Consider the following 5,770-nt stretch of genomic DNA (forward strand, 5'->3'; position numbering starts at 1 on the left):
TATACATATTATACATACCACAGACTTATAGTACAATATCAAATGACATTTAAAGAGTTATTCTTTGGTCTATAAATGATAAAAAAATTCTCGTTTTTCTAATTAAGATGAAGCTTAGTTATTAAAAACCAATATGAAAAATTTAACTATTTTTGCTTGAAAGTTGAATTTTTTCAGTAGAAAAGTGTACAAATACATTTTTGGTAAATACTTCATCTTTTTTGGTTTGAAAGTAAATTTTCTTTTCAAAAGTTTAACAGTTCGTCTTTTTCGCATGCAAATTCAACAATTTGATTACATTTCTTTTCTTCCTTCACTTACAAATTGGTTTTAGTTGAAAATGCAACCATTGCGTCAAACATGCATGTTTTGGGTTAAAAAATTCATCTAATTCTGCAAAAGGTTTAGCTATTTGGTTAAAAATGTATGCATTTTGTTGAAAATTCGTTTTTTTCGACAGAAAATTTATTTTGTTAGTTAAAAATCAGTTTTTTAAACTGAAATGAAAACTTAACTATTTTGTTGAAAACTCAACTTATTTGTTGAAAATTAACATGTTTGTTGAAAATTCAACTGTTTAGTGGAAAATTCGTTATTTTGGCTTAGAAATGCATAACTTTGGTAGAAAATTTAACTATTTTTTTAAAAAGTCAACTCATTGGTTGAAAATTAACTTTTTTGTTAAAAATTCAACTGGTTTGCAGAAAATTCGCCATTTTCATTACAAAATTCAATAATTTGATAGAAAATTGATCTATTCTCTTAAATACCAAACTCATTGGTTGAAAATTAACTTTTTCGTTGATACTTCAACAATTTTGTAGAAAATTTGCCATATTTAGCTTGAGCATTCGACAGTTTGGTAGAAAATTTAACTATTTGGTTCAAAATGTATGTATTTTGTTAAAAACAGGTCTTTGATATAGAGAATACATTTTTACATGCTCATCACTTATGATTGAGAAAGTATTAGAATTGTCGGAAATTTCACATCACAGTTTTTCAACAGATCTCCACGTTTCGAGACCACCTGAATCCGAAAATAAGGTTTTTACGATGGCGTCTGTCTGTTTGTTTATCCGTCCGGCCGTCCGTAAACACGATAACTCTCGAAAAAATGAACGGATCAAATCCATCTTTGGAACACTTTTTTAAAGTCCTAAAAGAAAGGACGAGTTCGTTAACCAGCCATTTTTGATGAAAAATTAAAGTGAGCGCATTTTTAAAATTTTTGAGACCACTTTTTTCTGAATTTGAAAATTTTATGTACGCACATTTATAGTATTGAAATGGACAAACAATTTATTTTAATGACTTTTTTCGATTAAAAGAAAATTCTCATAGTTATAGCATTTTCAAAATTTTGTAAAACAATCGAAATTCAAAGTTTGAACCCAAACAACGCAAGATATGAAAAAATTTCAAGAGAAGAAAAACATTACTTTTTAAAATCCCTATAAGACTGTTATGACAAATTTTTGGATTTCCTTAGAAAATCCAAAATTCAAATTTTGATTGCCCAAAAAATAATGAAAAATCAAAAAATTCTATTTTGTGGTCAAACTATGCAGAATACGAAAAAAGATGAATTAACCAAAATTTAACCCCCCAAAAAATATACAAATTAATTAATAATCACTTCTTCATTAGAGGCGTTCTTTTTGTTTTATTCGTGAAAAATAACATTGAAAATAAAAACATAAAATAAATACAAAATTTGTGGAAAAACCCCTCAAGTTAAGAACAAAAGTTATTGAACTAAAATTTTACGCCTAAAACATACCTAAAAATTTGTTATAAATTACTTTTTGATAAGACGCGTAGTTTTGGTATTAATCATAAAAATGACATTAAAAATAAAAATGAAAAATTTGTGGAAAACGACGAAAGGTACGAAAACGAATTGATAGACAAAAATTGTTCGCCTAAAAAAGAGATGCAAATTTATCATAATTTATTACATTCTGATCATTTATGATTAATAAAGTATTAGAATTATCCTAAATTTGACACTACAAAATTTAGATTTCGAACCAAATGACGCAAAATACGAAAAAGTGTTAACAAGAAATATTAGATTTTGAAAAATGCTACAAATTTTCACTTAGCCATTTTTCAATAGAACTAGTCATTTTCTTTATATATCTCGAAAGTAGTAAGCGGAATATCGAAAATTAATATCTTAAGTTAATATACAACGCTAAAAAAATCCCCAAAAAAATGAACGGATTAAATCCAACTTTTGTACAATTTTTTTTTTTTTAATAGAGGAAAGAACGAATTCGTTAAAAAAGCCATTTAGGGTAATAATTCAAAAAGTCAGAGTTTTTTATAAAATTTTGAGAATTCTTTTTAGAATAAAAAATGCTATGTATGACTGTTGGTAATACATCTAAAGCTTTTTTACGACAAAAAATTAACTGGTTATAGCATTTACAAAACTTAAAAAATCAATCGATAATTAAAATTTTTAACAAAACAACGCACGGTTTGAAAAAAGTAGAGAGAAGAAAAACTTTGCTTTTTTAAAGTCCTACAAGATTTTCATAACAACTTTTTGCATATAATTGAACAATCGAAAATTCAAATTTTTATTGCACAAAAAATAAGGAGCAATAAAAAAATAATTTTGTGCTGAAACTATGTATGATACATATGAATAAAGATGCGTGAATCAAAATTGTGCTCCCAAAAACGATTTACAAACTTATTATTATTACTCACTTTTTGATAGGATACGCAGTTTTAGTTTTATTCATAAAAAACAATAATAATAAACAATTAAATGTTTGGACAAACAACACAAGCTACGAACAATATTCATCAAAAGCTGTTTAACTAAAAATTGGTGTATATTTTGGAAATTAATTCTTTTAACTGAAGTGTTAACTATTCTAACATTTAACTATTTCCTAGAAAAAATATTTTTTTTAGTTAAAAAAATGCCAAAATTTTGTATAAAAATCAACTACGCGTCCAATCAAAAAGTGATTTATTAAAAATTTCTCATGATTAAAGCAAATACTACGCAACTCATTAAAAAAAATTACAAATTTTTATGAATCATTTTTTTTATGAGTTGCGTAGTATTTGCTTTAATCATGACAATTTTTTTTGTAAATCACTTTTTGATTGGAAGCGTAGTTGAATTTTATACAAAATTGTGGCATTTTTTACATTCTCAACATTTATGATTGAGAAAGTATTACAATTGTCGGAAATTTGACGTCACACTTTTTCAACGAATCTCCACGTTTCGAGACCCCCTGGATCCGAAAATCAGATTTTCATGATGACGTCTGTCTGTCTGTCCGGCCGTCCGTCCGTAAACACGATAACTCTCGAAAAAATTAGCAAATCAAATCCATCTTTGGTACACTTATTTTGGGTCCTAAAAGAAAGGACGAGTTCGTGAACCAGCTATTTTTCAAAAATTTTTAAATCAACCGAAAATCAAAATTTGAAGCTAAAAAATGCACGATATGAAAAAAAATCAAGCGGAGAAAAATATTTCTTTTTAAAAGCCCTACAAGATCATTATAACAAATTTTTGGATTTTTTTCAACAAACAAAAATTTAAATTTTTATTGCACAAAAAATAATGACAAATAAAAAGTTCCATTTTGTGGACAAACTATGAGGGATACGAAAAAAGATGAATTAACAAAAATTATTATCCTAAAAAAGATCTACAATTTCGTTAAGGATCACTTCTTCATAGGACGCGTACTTTTTGTTTTATTCGTGAAAAATAACATTGAAAAAAAATAATAAAAAATGTGTGTGGAAAAACGACGAAAGTTAAGAGAAAAAAAAAGATTTAACAAAACCTGTTTATAAATATCGGTTGGAAATCAAGCGCGCAGCGCGAGTGTCACATTGAGAGTGTGCACCTCAAAGCCTACAGAGCTTTGAGAAACTTAATCTTTGACAATAATTAAGTAGAAAATTCAGAACATGATAAAGTTTTTTTCAAGCATTCCAAATGCAAAGAATAAATCTCCGAGCGCGAAGCGCGAGGTAACTCATTATCGAGCGCGAAGCCCGAGAATCAACCGTCGCGCGCCTAGCGAGCTGCACGCCCAGCGCGCAATGAGAATATGCCCGCGAGTCGGGCAGATTTTTTATATTAAAAAACCAACTGTTTAGTTAAAAATTAATCTATATTAGTTCAGAATTCAAGTATTTTGTTGAAAATTAGTTTTTATTTGTAAATCTTGTTTATTTTAAACATAAAAGTTTTTTCATAAAATATCAACTATCACATTTTTCATTAAAAACTCACCTTTCTAGGTAGAAAATTTAACCTCTTAGTTGAAAGTTGTACTACTTTATTAAAAATTCATTTTTTCAGCTGAAGATTTATCATTTTAGTTAGAAATTCGTATTTTTAAATTAAAAATTAATTTCTTAAATCGCAAATTCAACTGCTTCGTATTCGTTGTTTTTTTTTGTATTCAATAATAATTCTTTGGAATGAAAACTTAAATATCATATTTTTTGTTAAAATTTATCTTTTTCGTATAAAAATCCAATTATTAAATTAAAAATATTTAGAAAGAAAACCATTTTTTGTGAAAAATCGTTTTTCAGTAGAAAACAAAGCTTTATGGTTAAAAATTTAACCATATTGTTAAAAATTCAGATAATTTTTTTTAAATTTGTCTTTTCTTGTAGAAAAATTATCTTTTTGGGTGAACATGCATAGATATTGCTTGAGATTTCATAGCCCTCACGAAAAAATATCTTAGAAACATTAGAATAGGCATGTAATTATATTCCTATAATTTTTTCGTAATTATATAAAATTGATTATAAAAATTTATTATTGTGTATAAAACGATTATAAAATAATCAGCATTAGAATACAAAATATTAAAACCATTAATTTAAAATGTAGAAAAATTACATAGAAAAGATTTGTTTTATATTGCCCATAATCTCATATGTGAGTACACAAAAATGCCGATTTTGCACGAAAAAATTTAATCACAAAAATTTTGCTGATTTTAAAAATCGCTCAAAATCTTGTAAAATTTTCCGTATTCCTTTGAAATATTAAAAATAGTTATAAGTCTGTAAAAATCATTGAAAATTGCTTGAAAATAAAAATAATTAACTTTATTCCCTTAATTTTATTATTGATGTAGGTTGTTTGCCCAGGGAAATTAATTAATAATTTAAGATGTTAATTTTGTTTGTCTACTTGATCATATTTTTATTATATATATTTAAGATTGTGAAGAAAACGCTCTCTAGCTCCGCTGGGATATGAGCCCAGGTCCTTCAGATTACCGGTCTGATGCAATCTGAAGGACCTGGGCTCATATCCCAGCAGAGCTAGACAGCATTTTTTTCACAATCTTAAAAATTAATCAATATTTTAATAATATTGACTATGACCAAGTAGACAAAAAAAATTAACATCTTAAACTATTTTATTCCCTGAAGTTGTTTAGAAATCCATTGAAATCCCTTAGAATTGGTAAAAACTTCCAAAATCTTCGAAATACTTGGAGGACCTATGAAATAACTTAAAATATTTAAAATCCTTTAATGTTTGCCCAACTTCTTTATACCAATTGACACTGTTAAATCCCGAATAATTCAGTTGCATGTTTCAACTCCTCTGTAAACCTTGAAGATCGAATGAAATTCTTTAAACTTGTAGATGAATTGTGGGTCCGGATGCAATAAGGGCACATAAAATTTTTTCGTGCGAAAACGAAGTCCCCTGGAGGCTTTAGAAAAAATTTTCGAATTTTAATTT

At 26.9% G+C, this 5,770-nt stretch overlaps 1 protein-coding gene across 1 annotated transcript in view; it reads left to right on the forward strand.

Annotated features, from left to right (window-relative positions):
* Positions 1 to 5,770, forward strand: part of LOC117171383 — a 370,121-nt gene that overhangs the window by 259,915 nt on the left and 104,436 nt on the right. The gene's annotated exons all lie outside the window — the stretch shown is intronic.

This window comes from Belonocnema kinseyi, chromosome 4, assembly GCF_010883055.1.
Source record: "Belonocnema kinseyi isolate 2016_QV_RU_SX_M_011 chromosome 4, B_treatae_v1, whole genome shotgun sequence".
Lineage (NCBI taxonomy): Eukaryota > Metazoa > Arthropoda > Insecta > Hymenoptera > Cynipidae > Belonocnema > Belonocnema kinseyi.